The sequence below is a fragment of the Ursus americanus genome, chromosome 20 (assembly GCF_024610735.1).
Source record: "Ursus americanus isolate L20-20 chromosome 20, mUrsAme1.1.p, whole genome shotgun sequence".
NCBI classification, from domain to species: Eukaryota; Metazoa; Chordata; class Mammalia; order Carnivora; family Ursidae; genus Ursus; species Ursus americanus.
The window spans coordinates 30,075,500-30,089,802 of record NC_142146.1 but is presented as its reverse complement, the minus strand read 5'-3'; the positions used below and the strand labels follow the sequence as shown (position 1 = coordinate 30,089,802).

At 39.8% G+C, this 14,303-nt stretch overlaps 1 protein-coding gene across 1 annotated transcript in view; it reads right to left on the bottom strand.

The window, feature by feature from the left end:
- Window positions 1–14,303, bottom strand: part of TMEM108 (transmembrane protein 108) — a 673,892-nt gene that overhangs the window by 581,099 nt on the left and 78,490 nt on the right. The window lies entirely within an intron of this gene.

The following is a 14,303-nucleotide window of genomic DNA, read 5'->3' as shown; positions in this document are numbered from 1 at the left end:
GGTCATAGAATAATCCTATCCCTCCTCTTAACATTGCTTTGCAATTTAGTTTGTACGGTTATTTTTAGGGTCCTACATAACTGTGCAAAGCAAGGACTGCCTGTATTGTGTTTTCCAATGACTAACATTTTATAATATGGACAAAAGCATTATTAAAGGAACTTTGTGGGGTTTTTGCATTTTTTCTACCGGTATAAACAATGCTGCAATTAATATCTTTATAACAAAACAAAACAAAAATTTTAGGGATCTCCTCCTCTAAAGTTCTCTTATAGTGTGTCTATTTCTTTGAGATTTTGATGAAATTCTATCTTTCTAGACAGGTCCAATATATGTTTTTTTTTTCCCAACACCAACAAGCAATTCTCCAATTCTCAACAGACATTAACTGGGTGCCCTACACTTCAGCTCAGTTTAGTTAAAGAAGCTAAATTTAGTTAATTCAGTTTAACTCCAGATAGATGGTGTCAGATCCCACAGGTCAAGGGCTTAGTCCCACAAAATGGCATCCCCTCCTCCGACTTCAGTCACCAATTGCAAGTCCTGGTTTCACCTGTTCTTCTGACCTACCACACCCTCCTTAGGTTCAAGTAATTTGATAAATCAGCTCTCAGAAGTTAGAGAAACATGTACTTATGTTTACCAGTTTATTATAAAGGATATTATAATGGATACAGATGAACAGCCAGATGATGAATACATAGGGCAAAGTACATGGGCACGGTGCCTCCATGCTCATGCTCTCTCTAGGTACACCACTCACCCAACACCTCCATGTGTTCACCAGTTTGGAAGCTCTCCAAACCCCATCCTTTTGGAGTTTTATGGAGGCTTCCTTACATAGGCATGATTGATAAAATCGTTGGCCATTGGTGACTGAACTCAATCTCCAGTCCCTTGCCCCTCCTTGGAGGTAGGGTTTGGGGTGGAAGGTTAGTGGGACTAAAAGTTCAAATCCTCTAATCACAAGGTTGGTTCTCCTGGAAACCAGCTCCTATCCTTAGGTTACCTAGAGACTTTCCAAATGTCATGTCATTAATATAACATAAGACAACTTTCTCTTAGGAAATTCCAAGGGTTTTAGGAGTTCTGTGCCAGGAATAAAGGCCAAATATATATTTATTATAAATCACAATAGCACAGTGGGGGGAACAAATTCCTTCTCAAGACAATGATTATAGAAATGGTCACTAGGATTCCTCCTCCATTATCATGAAGCTCTAGAATTTGGAGGGATCCCAGCTTCACCTAAGAAGGTGCTCTTCTAATCCTTTTCCCTTTTAATTCTCTAAAGTATATGAACCACTCTCCTGATAGACATACTGACAATAGATCCTCTAGGAACCACTAATTGGACAGGTTTCCAGTCTCCAGTAATAGGAAATCATGTTATGTCATCATTATCCATTCAAGCAATCCTTAATTATTCATATTAATAAATGGGAATAAACTGTGAATTATCCAAGGCAGCAGATAATTCCAGTTTAAGTTTCACCGTTAAGTCAGTTTATCTGCTTTGTAGATTCTCCAAGATCTCTTCCCTGCCATTATATATAGAGTCCTAGGTTATAAAGTATCAAGTGGGAAGGAACTTGAAGCCAGGAATTGAAAAGGAAAGATGAGTTTTGACTATCAGTAAATGGAGGAATGTAGGTATCTTTATATCAAATATAAATGATATTTTATTTTTTTTAATTTTTTAATTTTTTTATAATAATATTTTTATTATATTATGTTAGTCACCATACAGTACATCCCTAGTTTTTGATGTAAAGTTCCATGATTCATTAGTTGCGTATAACACCCAGTGCACCATGCAATACGTGCCCTCCTTACTACCCATCACCAGCCTATCCCATCTCCCCACCCCCCTCCCCTCTGAAGCCCTCAGTTTGTTTCTCAGAGTTCATAGTCTCTCATGCTTCATTCCCCCTTCTGATTGCCCCCCCTTTTTATCCCTTTCTTCTCCTACCGATCTTCCTAGTTGAGAGAAACCATATGATAATTGTCTTTCTCTGCTTGACTTATTTCACTTAGCATTATCTCCTCCAGTGCCATCCATGTCGCAGCAAATGTTGAGAACTCATTCCTTCTGATAGCTGAGTAATATTCCATTGTATATATGGACCACATCTTCTTAACCAGTCATCTGTTGAAGGGCATCTCGGCTCCTTCCACAATTTAGCTATTGTGGACAATGCTGCTATGAACACTGGGGTGCATATGGCCCTTCTCTTCACTACGTCTGTATCTTTGGGGCAAATACCCAGTAGTGCAATGGCTGGGTCATAGGGTAGCTCAATTTTTAACTTTTTAAGGGACCTCCATACTGTTTTCCAGAGTGGCTGTACCAACTTGCATTCCCACCAACAATGTAGGAGGGATCCCCTTTCTCCACATGCTCTCCAACAATTGTTGTTTCTTGCCTCGTCAATTTTTGCCATTCTAACTGGCATAAGGTGGTATTTCAGTGTGATTTTGATTTGAATTTCCCTGATGGCTAATGATTTTGAACATTTTTTCATGTGTCTGTTAGCCATTTGTATGTCTTCATTGGAAAAGTGTCTGTTCATATCTTCTGCCCATTTTATGATTTATTTGTTTCTTATGTATTGAGTTTGAGAAGTTCTTTGTAGATCTTGGATACTAATCTTTTATCTGTAGTGTCATTTGCAAATATCTTCTCCCATTCTGTGGGCTGCCTCTTAGTTTTTTTGACTGTTTCCTTGGCTGTGCAGAAGCTTTTGATCTTGATGAAGTACCACAAGTTCATTTTTTCTTTTGTTTCTCTTGCCTTTGGAGATGTGTCATGATAAAAGTTGCTATGGTTGATGTCGTAGAGGTTGCTGCCTATGCTCTCCTCTAGGATTTTGATGGATTCCTGTCTCACATCGAGGTCTTTCACCCAGTTGGAGTTTATCTCTGTGTAGGGTGTGAGAGAGTGGTCAAGTTTCATTCTTTTGCATGTAGCTGTCCTATTTTCCCAGCACCATTTATTGAAGAGACTGTCTTTTTTTCCATATTTTAATAATCTGATTATTTATATGGATAACCAAATATTTACTACAGATGATTATGGAATATAGTTAGACACTCCAATATATACATACAAACATCCATACATTCACCAAACTCACAAACTTCAAGTTTCAACTCTCTACTGGTAGGCTTTAATGAGAAAAGATAAGAAATAAGAGAAGACTCTATTTTATAAAGAAGAATACTAGCTTAGCCTTGGCTTCCAAACAAACCTGAGGCAAAAATATCCTTGCAGGTAGGTTATTTTGGGATATGATTCATAGAGAGCAAGACTACAGGATGGAAAAAGCAAAACAGGAAGAAGGCAAAGCCAACACAAGGATGTGTTGAGTTGGCCATCCCTATGAGCAGCCAGTTCTTGATCTGCCAGGACCTTCCAAGGAGTCTTATGAATTGCATCTCAGAAGTGTTTACCCTGGAGACAAAGGAGGAAGCATCTATCCATCTGTACCTCTCTCCCATTGGTCAAGGGTGATTCAAGTGAGAGTTTATTCCCCCTGAATTTCTGAGTTGCATATCTGTAAGAACAGAGCAGGATCCCACTATGTAGTATCAGAGAAACAACAGGGCAAGGAACTGGAGGTATGAAGTCATGGCATGAGCCCATAGGAAGTCTCAGTCTAACTGTCCTTGCATTAACTGGATAAAGTCTGCAGGAACTCACTGCCACAGAAGTAACTCAAGTTAAGAGATGGATCTGACAAATTTTTTAAGTAACACACAAAAGCTATCCAATCATATACATAAGGGTCATAGGATTTGAAATAAAGAAATTTGCTTTCAAGGCAGCTTTTAGGAATGTATCTTTTGTCAAAAATGCCACACATCTGCTTATGAACAAGCTCCCATCATCACTGTGTTAACTAAAGAGAGGAGAGTCCTCTGTAATGTCTCTACCACCAGAGAGAAATACAGCAGCTCTATATAGCACAGACTTACAGTAGCTGAGAGTAAGAAAGACACATGGCATATTTCTAAAGTATGATCAGACTGGTACAGAGATGAAAGACAGAGTATCATGAGCTCAACAAATATAAAATCATGCATGGCTAAAAATATTCAGCAGCAAACTAAAAAAAGAATTAAAAGCTCTTGAGTAATCATTATTTTTCATAAAGAACAACTAAGAATCTCCAGGTCAAACAATCCTCAAGGCTTAAAAGCATCAAACCTCCCTGGGGTTCAGCTTAAAATGACCCATGGACATCATATTTACGTGGCCATCCCATAAGAGAGGTACAAAATTAAACCAGATACTGACAAAAAAATTTTGTCTTAAGACGAAATTCACCCAAGGCCTCAAGACCAACTATGTGACCAAAAAAAAGTTTAAAAAAAGTAAAGTCTTTGCATTTATTCATTTGATCCTTGACAGTTTTGAAATAAGCCATGACTCTGTGAATAAGAGCCTGAAGGAAATTAGGCTATAGGGTTTAGGATAATAAGGCAGCTGGCAGACCTCAAAGAATGAATTATATCTCCCATTGGTTTTCCATGGGAATTGGAGGTTAAACTCTGAGTTTACTTCGTTGCAGGCAAATATTTTATATATACTGTTCCACAGAATGGAAGGAGGCTTGCTGAGTCAATCCATCAATCTGAACCACAGGGTTGACACCAGGGCCATCCACATCCCTCAAAGTGCTTACCACACACTGGAGGCTGCTAGGCTTGCCACCAAGTAAGTCAACAAATGCCAATAATATCAGGCAAGTAGGCAGAATTTCCAGGGAGAAAGTACTTTATAAACGCTAATGTAATTATCTTGAAAATGTGAACCTGAGTCTCTGTTTTATTCTTCCATAAATCATGTTCACCATTAAGGCCAGGCTTAATGCCTTGGGGAAGGAGGAACACTCACTTAGAACAAAGATGTCTACAGATGATCAAGAAAGGAATTGACTTAGAGGAAGTTCCCACCAGACAGAACGGGCAGGTCATACCCTATGTGAAAGGGAAAGAAAAACAAGGGGGGGGGGAGTATAGGAGAAAGAGTTTGTTTGGTCCCATAGGGGCCCAATCCTCCTATCTCTCTGATGCTTAGTTCAGGCAGTGGAGTGGACAATGAAAGGACAGAAATTTAAGACCGAGAGGAGGCAAGAAGAAAGTGATTCAGACATGTCTATAAGCCAATAGGGAGACAAGAAAAAGTAGCCAAGGTTGAATACTATCAAGTCTGCATGGTGCTGCCATGGAAAGGTAACTATATGGTAGAGGCTGGGCCGGGGGCAGACATCCTACACAAGGCTATTGGATGGGACTTAGCTAAGACCTGAGGTCCAAGAATGTGCAGGACCTATAAAACCTGGGTATACCTGGTTCAGCAGAAGTCCTAGCCATAAACTTCTGCAGTCAATATCAGTATGGTTTTCAGGGACCAGGAAGAACATAAACTCCTCTCCTCCCTTCTACCAGAAGGATATATGAGCTGCCCTCTATACCTAGATACCATGTTGGCTGAAAAGAGTCCTGAGACCTCGAGCTTGGGAGGGGGAATGTATGTGTGTGTGTGTGTATGTGTGTGTGTACACACTTATTTATGGTATATACTTTTATATGTTATGTTCAAATATATATAACATATGTAAGTATATAAATTTATATAATTAAATAAAAATATATAAAAAATAAATAATATATGTCAAAATACATATTATTTTCCCTGAACTCTAGTCCTCAGGATTCTTTCCAGCTAACATGGTATCGAGGTATAGAGATATATCTAGGTGTGTGTATGTATGTGTGTATATATATATATAAAACAAAGGTTTGAACTGCACTTATATGTGGATTTTTTCAATAAATACAGTACAGTGCTATAAATATATTTTATCTTCCTTATGATTTTTTCTTCTTTTTTTTTTTTTTTTTTAAGAAAGAGACAGTATGAGCCTGGGGGGAGGGGCAGAGGGCAAGGGAGATAGAGAATCCCAAGCAGGCTCCACATCCAGTGTGGAGCCACATGCAGGGCTTGATCTCATGACCCATTTTGCATTAGTGGGGCGATGGGTGGCTATTAGTCTCTAGTCCATGTTGCCTTCACTCCAGGACCCAGATTAGTGAAGCCTCCATTATCAGGAACGTTTCAGTTTCTGAAGGCAGAGGAAAGAGAGAATGGAGAGTTTTATAGTAGCAGGTAAATATTTTGGTTCACATGTCACTTCTGCACACAACCCAGGCGCCAGACTAGTTACATGGCCCTATCCAAACAGAAGATGGGTAGATAAGAGTAGCCGCTCATGGACCAGGAAGAGAGGCAGACAGGATGGTTGAGCATTAAAATTATCTACCACTTACGGCAGAGACTTACTCTACTACATAAATCATTACTCTTCTTCTTGAAAGTTTGAATTACTCAAATTCTGTATTATCTCCCAGAACACAAAATGTAAGTTCTCCATCCACCCAGGTCATTCTTTCTTTCCCAAACTTATCTCAGAACTGGTCTGGGCTTCCTCATCCCTAACTCAACCTCCCACTACTACCTTCCTTCCAAATCCTTTCCACAGTGCTTCCATGAAATTACCCATTTCTAGGGGAACTACCTTCTCTATTCTTGTTGCCCTCACTTTCTCTTGACTGCCAAACACTTCCCAGCTTTCACCAAGCCAACCTGGACCCCCAATGCTCTCACAGCACCCACCATTCACTTGGACACTTATGCTTCTGCAGAAGCCAGGCAACCAAACCACATTTCTAGGAACTCAATGGTCCAACTTTCTAACATTCCACCAGCCAAAGGCCAATTAAAATAGAACAAATCGATAAAGTTCAACCTTGGCTGTAGATACTTTGAAAATTGCAAAAATCTGGTCCATTTAAATTGCATTAAGATTTGAGATCAATTCTAAAATTTCGTGACCTAAGTGTTTTTATTTTTTTAAAAAGCTATCTTTCTGTTTTGTGTCACCTTGCTCAGGAGAGCTGACAGGAAGCCTAGAACTTCCTCTGACTGGACTATATATAGGCAAAGCCAGAAAATATTGCCCTGATGTTTATACCTACAGCATATGCACTGCTTGGGAATTTGGAATCATCCTAAATAACTCCTCGAATTTGGTCCACATATTTGCATTTACTTTATCTGAGCTTTATTAACACCAAGGGTTTCAGTCCTTTCCCTCTCAGTCTTTATTTAGAGGTTGTGAATCTTTTTAGTCTATTCTCTTACCTGGACCTAGCCACAAATGTCTTCTAAAAATGAGTCCATGTTGCTGACTTTGTATGTGGGGAAAGAAGAGCTTTCCCCCTGAGATCTAAATCTACACAGGCAAAGGGTATGATTTATCCTGATTCTCTCTGCACATGTCTGGAGAGAAGTTGGTGGAAGTTAAGCACAGGGTGGGTTAGGGAATTCACTGGTCTCTTGTCAGGGAGGGGAAAAGCTTCTCACTAATCTCCTATGGGTGATGCCTGCAAACTCCCAAGGGTCGTCAGTAATTGCTTACAACTTCACCATAGGTCACTTCCCTGTGTCCTTCTGAGAAGCTTGTCATCCAGCAAACTGCACAAATACTGTCCTAATGAGACTGTGAACCTGAGATACAGATACAGGCAGACCTTTTCCTAAAGCAACAGTTTCATGGTCCACAAGGAAGGAAGAAAAAAAAAAAAGAAAACATTTCTAAAATTAGCAGTGAAAGTTCTTACCATAATCTCCTATCTCTTCTCAGAGGTATTTAGCTCTTCTCTAATTCTCAAGGCAAAACTCTTTGGATCTAATAGCTTACATTCCTAATAGTCACTAAATCTTTGTCAGATTGTATTTTCCCAAAGATGGGAGCACCAATTTTTATTTCATCCCGTGTGCTCCTCTTTCAATGTGATTGACACTCCCCCATGGATAGGTAGGACCTATATCCCTTCTGCTGAACCTGGGTGAGCTTGAGACTGCCCCTACCAATAGAATGTAGCAGAAGTGATGCTGTGTGACTTCTGAGGTTAAGTCAGACAGAGGGGACAGTGTCCACCTGGCTTTCTCTTTCAGGATACTCACCCTGGGAATCAATCCACCATGTCACAAATAAACTCAAACTAGCCTATGTAGAGAGACTGCATGGAGAAGCCCAAGTGAAAAGGAACTTTGACCCCAAAAAGCACCTACTAGCAACTGCTAGGTGATTGCATAAGCCTTCAGATGATCCCTGCTCCCACCTTCACATATTCCATGTGATGCCGCAGACATCATGGAAGAGGCCAGGTAATCCCTGCTGTACTCCATCCAAATTCATTACCCACAGAACTCAAAAGTATAATAAATTTGTTTTATTCCACTAAGTTTTAGGGTAATTTATTATGCAGCCATAGTAACTGGGACAAAATCTCTCCAGGTATTTTATCTCTTATTTCACCTTTAGGTTACTCTCAGAGTGACTTTTCAAACAACCTAAAGACCATATAGCAATATCTAAAGTAGAGGAAGGATTATTTCTGCCTATCCACATTTCAACAAAATAGGATTTTGTTTCTATGTTGGTAAGACGAAGGAAGTTATCAAGGTCATAGATTAGAACAAACCAGTTGGAACATTTCTTATCTTTGCTTCTTGGAGGAAAACAAGACTTTTTGAACTAAAACTCTGTTCCTCACGTCGGTAAGGACCTCGAGCTCACAGACAATATATTTGTTTTTGTGCCTACTTGGCTTCCTCTTAATTTCTAAGGAGCTGAAAAGAGTGGAGAGCAGCCTCAAAAAAAAAAAAAAAAAAAGAGCAATAGCAACTTCAGTGTCCATTAATCTGAGAGGATCCTGAAGAAGAGGACGGCAGGGCTGGTTTTCATCTTAAAGATAAAATTAGTAAGAATCTCTGTATCAAGGAAAGGAATGGGTAAGGAATAGATGAGAAGTGTCGTGGAAATATTAAATAGTAATAAAGGACAAAAACCTCTCCAATAACCTTTCTGTAATTGATAGTTTTTATTTTAACTCACATTTTCATCAGTTCCAAAGAGACTCTTACCGAACTTCTCTTTTCTCTCTATGCTCCCACACCCTCAATGTACTCATCTAGCTTTGAATTTGTCTTGTCTGATAACTTCCAGGTTTGTACTGTCAGCCCAGACCTTGTCCCTAAACTCAAGATTCATACCTGGGTCTAGATCTGCTATTCATCGTCTCTACTTAATGGCTAACAGGCATTTCAAACTCAACTTCTCCAAAAAACAGACTTCTGGTGTTCCTTCCCAAACCTGTTCCCCTTCCTGCCTTCTCCATCCTAGGTGATAGAAATTCTCTTCCACTGGCTAAGAACAAAAACCCTGACATTACTTGACTTCGCTGTTATAAACCATAGCCCACCCAGCAGTAAATCCTACTGACTTTAACTTCAAATCATATCCAGAATCTAACCACTTCTCATAACCTCTACCACCACATCATCTCTTATCTGGATTATTGTAACAGCCTCCTAACTGGTCTCCCTGCTTCCATCCTTGTCTTCCTATGGCCTTCTTATGGGTCTTCTCATGCCAGAAGCCAGAATGATCCTCATTGGAAGAGGTGAGGGAAAGGATGTGACCCCCAGTTGACCCATGAGTTGGACCTGGGCATTTGGAGGCTCCTCACCCTCTGCCCTGTTCTTGGAGTGTACATTCCACTCACCTTCTTTGCGTCCAGGAGCTGCCCCAAGGACACAGCCTTGAGATAGTGATGTGGTGTTGAGACCATCTGGATGGTATATGTGACTGAATCCTCTATAAGAACTTTTAAGATGTGGCAGGTGGGTACAGAGATCTAGTCAGATCTACTGACATCTTGCAGCCGTCCTGTATGTAAGTGACCTTGCTCATTAAGCCTGGTAGTCTGGAGTGGCCTGCCTCTTTCTTGGGTCTCTCCCTACCCTCTGTGTGTGTTGCAGGAGGGGGGGGCATGGGGGGGCAGTGGGGAGGAGGGTTCTGATTATATCCAGGAAGCTCCTGAGGAGTTGGCAAACCAACATTCCTTAGGAATGTAAGACAAATCATGTGTTTCCTCTGCCCAGAATCCTCTAATGGCTGTGCATTTCACTCATAGTAAAAGCCAACATTTTTTAAATGGCAAATAAGTCCTGTCATGATTGGCCCCATTATCCCTCCTGCCCTCCTCCCCCCACCTGGCTCACTCTGTTCCAGGCCCACTGACTTCCCAGCTGTTCCTAGAAATGCCAAGAACCCTCCTGCCGTAGTGCTTGTGGACTTGCTCTTCCTTTTGCCAGGAACACCCCCAGCAACATATCTGTGTGGCCCATTCCCCACCTCCTTCCCTTTATCAGCAAGGCCTTCCCTCCCCACCCTGTTTAGAACAATAAGTCCCCTGTCCCAGCATTCCAAGTTCCGCTTCCCTCTTCTCTTTTTCCTTAAAGAACTTATTACCCCAACATTAAACAAGTAAACAAACATGTTTGTTCATTCACCTATTGTCCATCTTCTCTGTTTAGAATGTAAGTTCTGCTACAGCAGAAATTTTTTTAAAAGATTTATTTATTTTAGAGAGAGAGAGAATTCGCATGAGGGGAGGGGTGCTAAAGGGGAGGGAGAGAGGGAATCTTAAGCAGACTCCCCGCTGAGCGTGGACCCCCCCCCCCCAATGTGGGGCTCCATTCCACAACCCTGAGATCTGGAATTATATAATGGTGATGTTTGCAAATCTTGATAAATGTAATTTATGTGAATTAAATATTAAGAAAAATCGTAAGAGAAATAAATTAAGGTAAACTAAAGAAATTATCATAAAAACACAAACACAACAACATATAAAAAAATTACTAAAGAAGAAACAGTAATAAGCTATATTTTAGGCCACTTGCTTTTTGTTTATATTTCAGTTTTAAAGAAATTCCAATTTTTCCCAGGGCATAATTATTAATTAAATATTATAAAAATATAATGCTAATAAACTATTGGAGATAAATATCAGATATAGAATTTATTATATGGAAAATGAGAAAACCTGATACAAAAGAATACATATTCTATGATTCCATTCAAATGAAATTCTAAAATAGACAAAAATAAGCTCTGGCAATAAAATCAAAATAGTAATTGCCGTGTGTGTGTGTCTGTGTGTGTGTCTGTGCGTGTGTGTGTCTGTGTGTGTTGGGGGGAGGGATCGACTGGGAAAGCACTAAGGGAACTTAGAAATCTAGCGCTAGGGAGATAGAAATCTCTTACGCCTTGATAGTGGGTTACAAGATGTACGCATTTATCAAAACCCATCAAACTGTATACTTAAGATCTGTGGATTTCACTGTACATAAATTATTGTCTTAGTCGGCTGCAATACACCACAGATTGGGTAGCTTATAAGCAACAGATCTTTATTTCTCACAGTTTGGAGGCTGGAAGCCTGCAATCAGGGTGCCAGCATGTTCGGGTTTCTGTGGGTTGCAGACTGCTGACTTCTGGCTGTGTCCTCATGTGGTGGAAGCAACAAGGGAGCTCTCTCTGCGGTCTCTTTTATAAGGGCATTAATCTCATTCATGAGGGCAAACCTTTCATGACCTAATCACCTCCCAAAGGCCTCACCTCCTAACACCACTACATTGGGCACTAGGATTTCAACATATGAAATTTAGGGGGACACAATCATTCAGACCATAGTAATTACATTTCAATTTTAAAGTTTAAAGTCACAGAAAACTGTCCTTTAGACTTGAAGCCCAAATGGAAAATAACGGTGCTGTTTTAAGGGCTTTTATTAAATCTCAGGAAAATCCAATGATGTAGATTTGGAAATAAAACTCATCTTCAGGATGAAGAAGATGAAGTACACAATATTAAGTAACTTTGGTCGTTCACCTAGCCAGCAGGGCTGGAGCTGGAGTTCAAACCCGACCTGTGATTAACCATCCCTGTTCTACAGGGGTCTCTGATGAGGGGTGGTGAGGGCAACAATGGAACCAGAAAGGGAACGGTTTGGTTCATTTTTTCCAAATATATACCATGTTTTTAGCCTCAGCATCATGTGGATAAAAAGAAGATATGAATACTGAGTAACCAATCCAGACCTTATTCAAAGAGGTGACCCAGTAGGATATTACAAGGAAAGATGATAATCTGTGGAACCATAGGAGTAGAAATAAAGATTAGATTTTCTCTCCTATGCCACAGTGCATTTTATTTGTTTATGTATATTTCACCTTACTTAAAAATTTTAAAAACATTAAATATTATCTTCACAGGAATAAATGAAGTAAACATATAGCTTTGAGTTATAACAAAGAATGAATGCTATATCGAGTAGCCACCATAATCAAGATAAAAGTCATTTCAAATGAACCCCATTTAAAACAAATGTGAAAGCTTTAGCCACATTGTATTGTGTGGCCGACTTTTAATGCATCTCCCTATATACAATAGCTTTTATATAATGTGGGAGAGGTGGCAAGAATAAAAATGTCAGAATAGATGGGAGCCTTATGGCACATTTCCCAATAGTCCCTTCCTTTAATGACCGAATTCGCTACATTTCCCTTAGTAAGGCAAAATGGCAGGTAATTTAAATTCAAACAACCATGCAAGACATAGCCAGCTTAACAGGCAGAGGGTTGCAAAAAGGCACTCACAGGGATCAGGGAAGATATTAACCACCATAAAAAAACAACAGAATATAAATAATAGAATCTTGCTTACCACACAGACCTCTAACTATGGGGAATAAATACTTCCTTGATATTTTGGGACATTAAACAGAAAGGCCTTGAAAGAGAAAAAAGCACTTATTTAGGTGAATAAATATAAATAAAATAGTTACATGATACACATAATAGAAATACAAAAGAGTATAATTGGTCCACGTAAGCCAAAACTTCTGCAGCAACTCCAAGCTACAGTGCAAAGGAGTTTAAGTTTTTTGCAGGAGGCCTTAGACCAGTGTTGTCCACTAGAACTTTCTGCAATGATGGAAATGTTCTATATCTGCTCTGTCTGATGTGGTAGCCTCTAGCCACATGTGGCTAGTTGAGCACTTAGAATGTGGCTAGTGTTACTGAGGAACTAAAGTTTTAATTTTATTTAATTTTAATTAACTTCAATTAAATAAACCAAATGTGGCTAATGTCCATTGTATTGGTCAGCGTGGCCTTGGAATGGTTTCCAAGAACTTGACAAATGGTCAAAACTGACCTTCTCTTCAAGGAAACCCCTAATGACTTTGTCATCTCCCAAACTAACTTTTGAACATTAGTCAGACTGATGTCTGTATGGTTTAAAGAGTTTTATTTGTTGCAGACACCTGCCATTCCCAGAGGGAAACTTATGGCCATGTCTGATGAAATTTGCCCCACAGTAATGAAATGGATTGTGACATTTGGAAACGCTCTCACTCCTCCCCTTGGCCCATGAGATTCCCAGAGCATGGCCTTACACACAGTTGATGCAGACCTTCATCTGATTCTCGGATTCTGAACCAAGAAAATAACAAGGTCTCCTGGTGAGTTTCTTGAAAGAAAAGAAAATCGGTCTGACAACCTGGCCTGTCTTCAGCAAGAGCTTGTCACTCTTCCTAACAGATTCCTTCCATGTGGTCAGTTCCTCCACATGCTATAATGCTAGAGCACTATAATCTGCTATAATCCTCTAGCCTTCTACCTTTCCCAAATAAATTGAGTCCTTGGTGGAAACCACCCCTGGAGTCTATGCAGTGAAGTTCAACTAAACAACGGATTCAGTTTTTGCTAGGAACAAGGTCATAAATTTAGCTAGAGATAGAATGCAGATTTCATTTAATCAACTGGTAAAAACTGCCTGAAGCAGTTATTAATTAATAAATTAACAATGTTCTGAGGTGTCTTGAAGTGCATTTAGGCGTGGTGGAAAATCATGCTGTAATCATTTAGTAATACCTTTCATAGGCTCACAAATGAAGACTTGTGGCTTCTGTGATATCTGCCATCCCTATATGAGGCAATGTAAGGCTACACAGCTGAGGAAAACATAATACAAACACATTTTCCACTAAATATCTTACAAGAGAGCATTACAGGTACAATAAGAGCACAGAGATAATAGAAATCAGCAGCAACTGGAAATACTGTGGATGGCATCATGGAAGAGGCTGCATTTAAGCTGGGTCTTAAAAGATGAGTGGATTGTGGGAGTAATAAGAAGGTCAAAGGCATTACCAGCAATGATACACGTAGGAGTGCACAGCATGTCAGAGGAAGGGCAAATGTTGGGTGATGAGGCAGATAGAAGTACGCTGAAAGATACTATTAAAAAGACAACAGGGAGCCAAATCCAGAAAGGCACTGGATGCCATACTGTGGAATTTTTTTCTGTAGTGTAGCA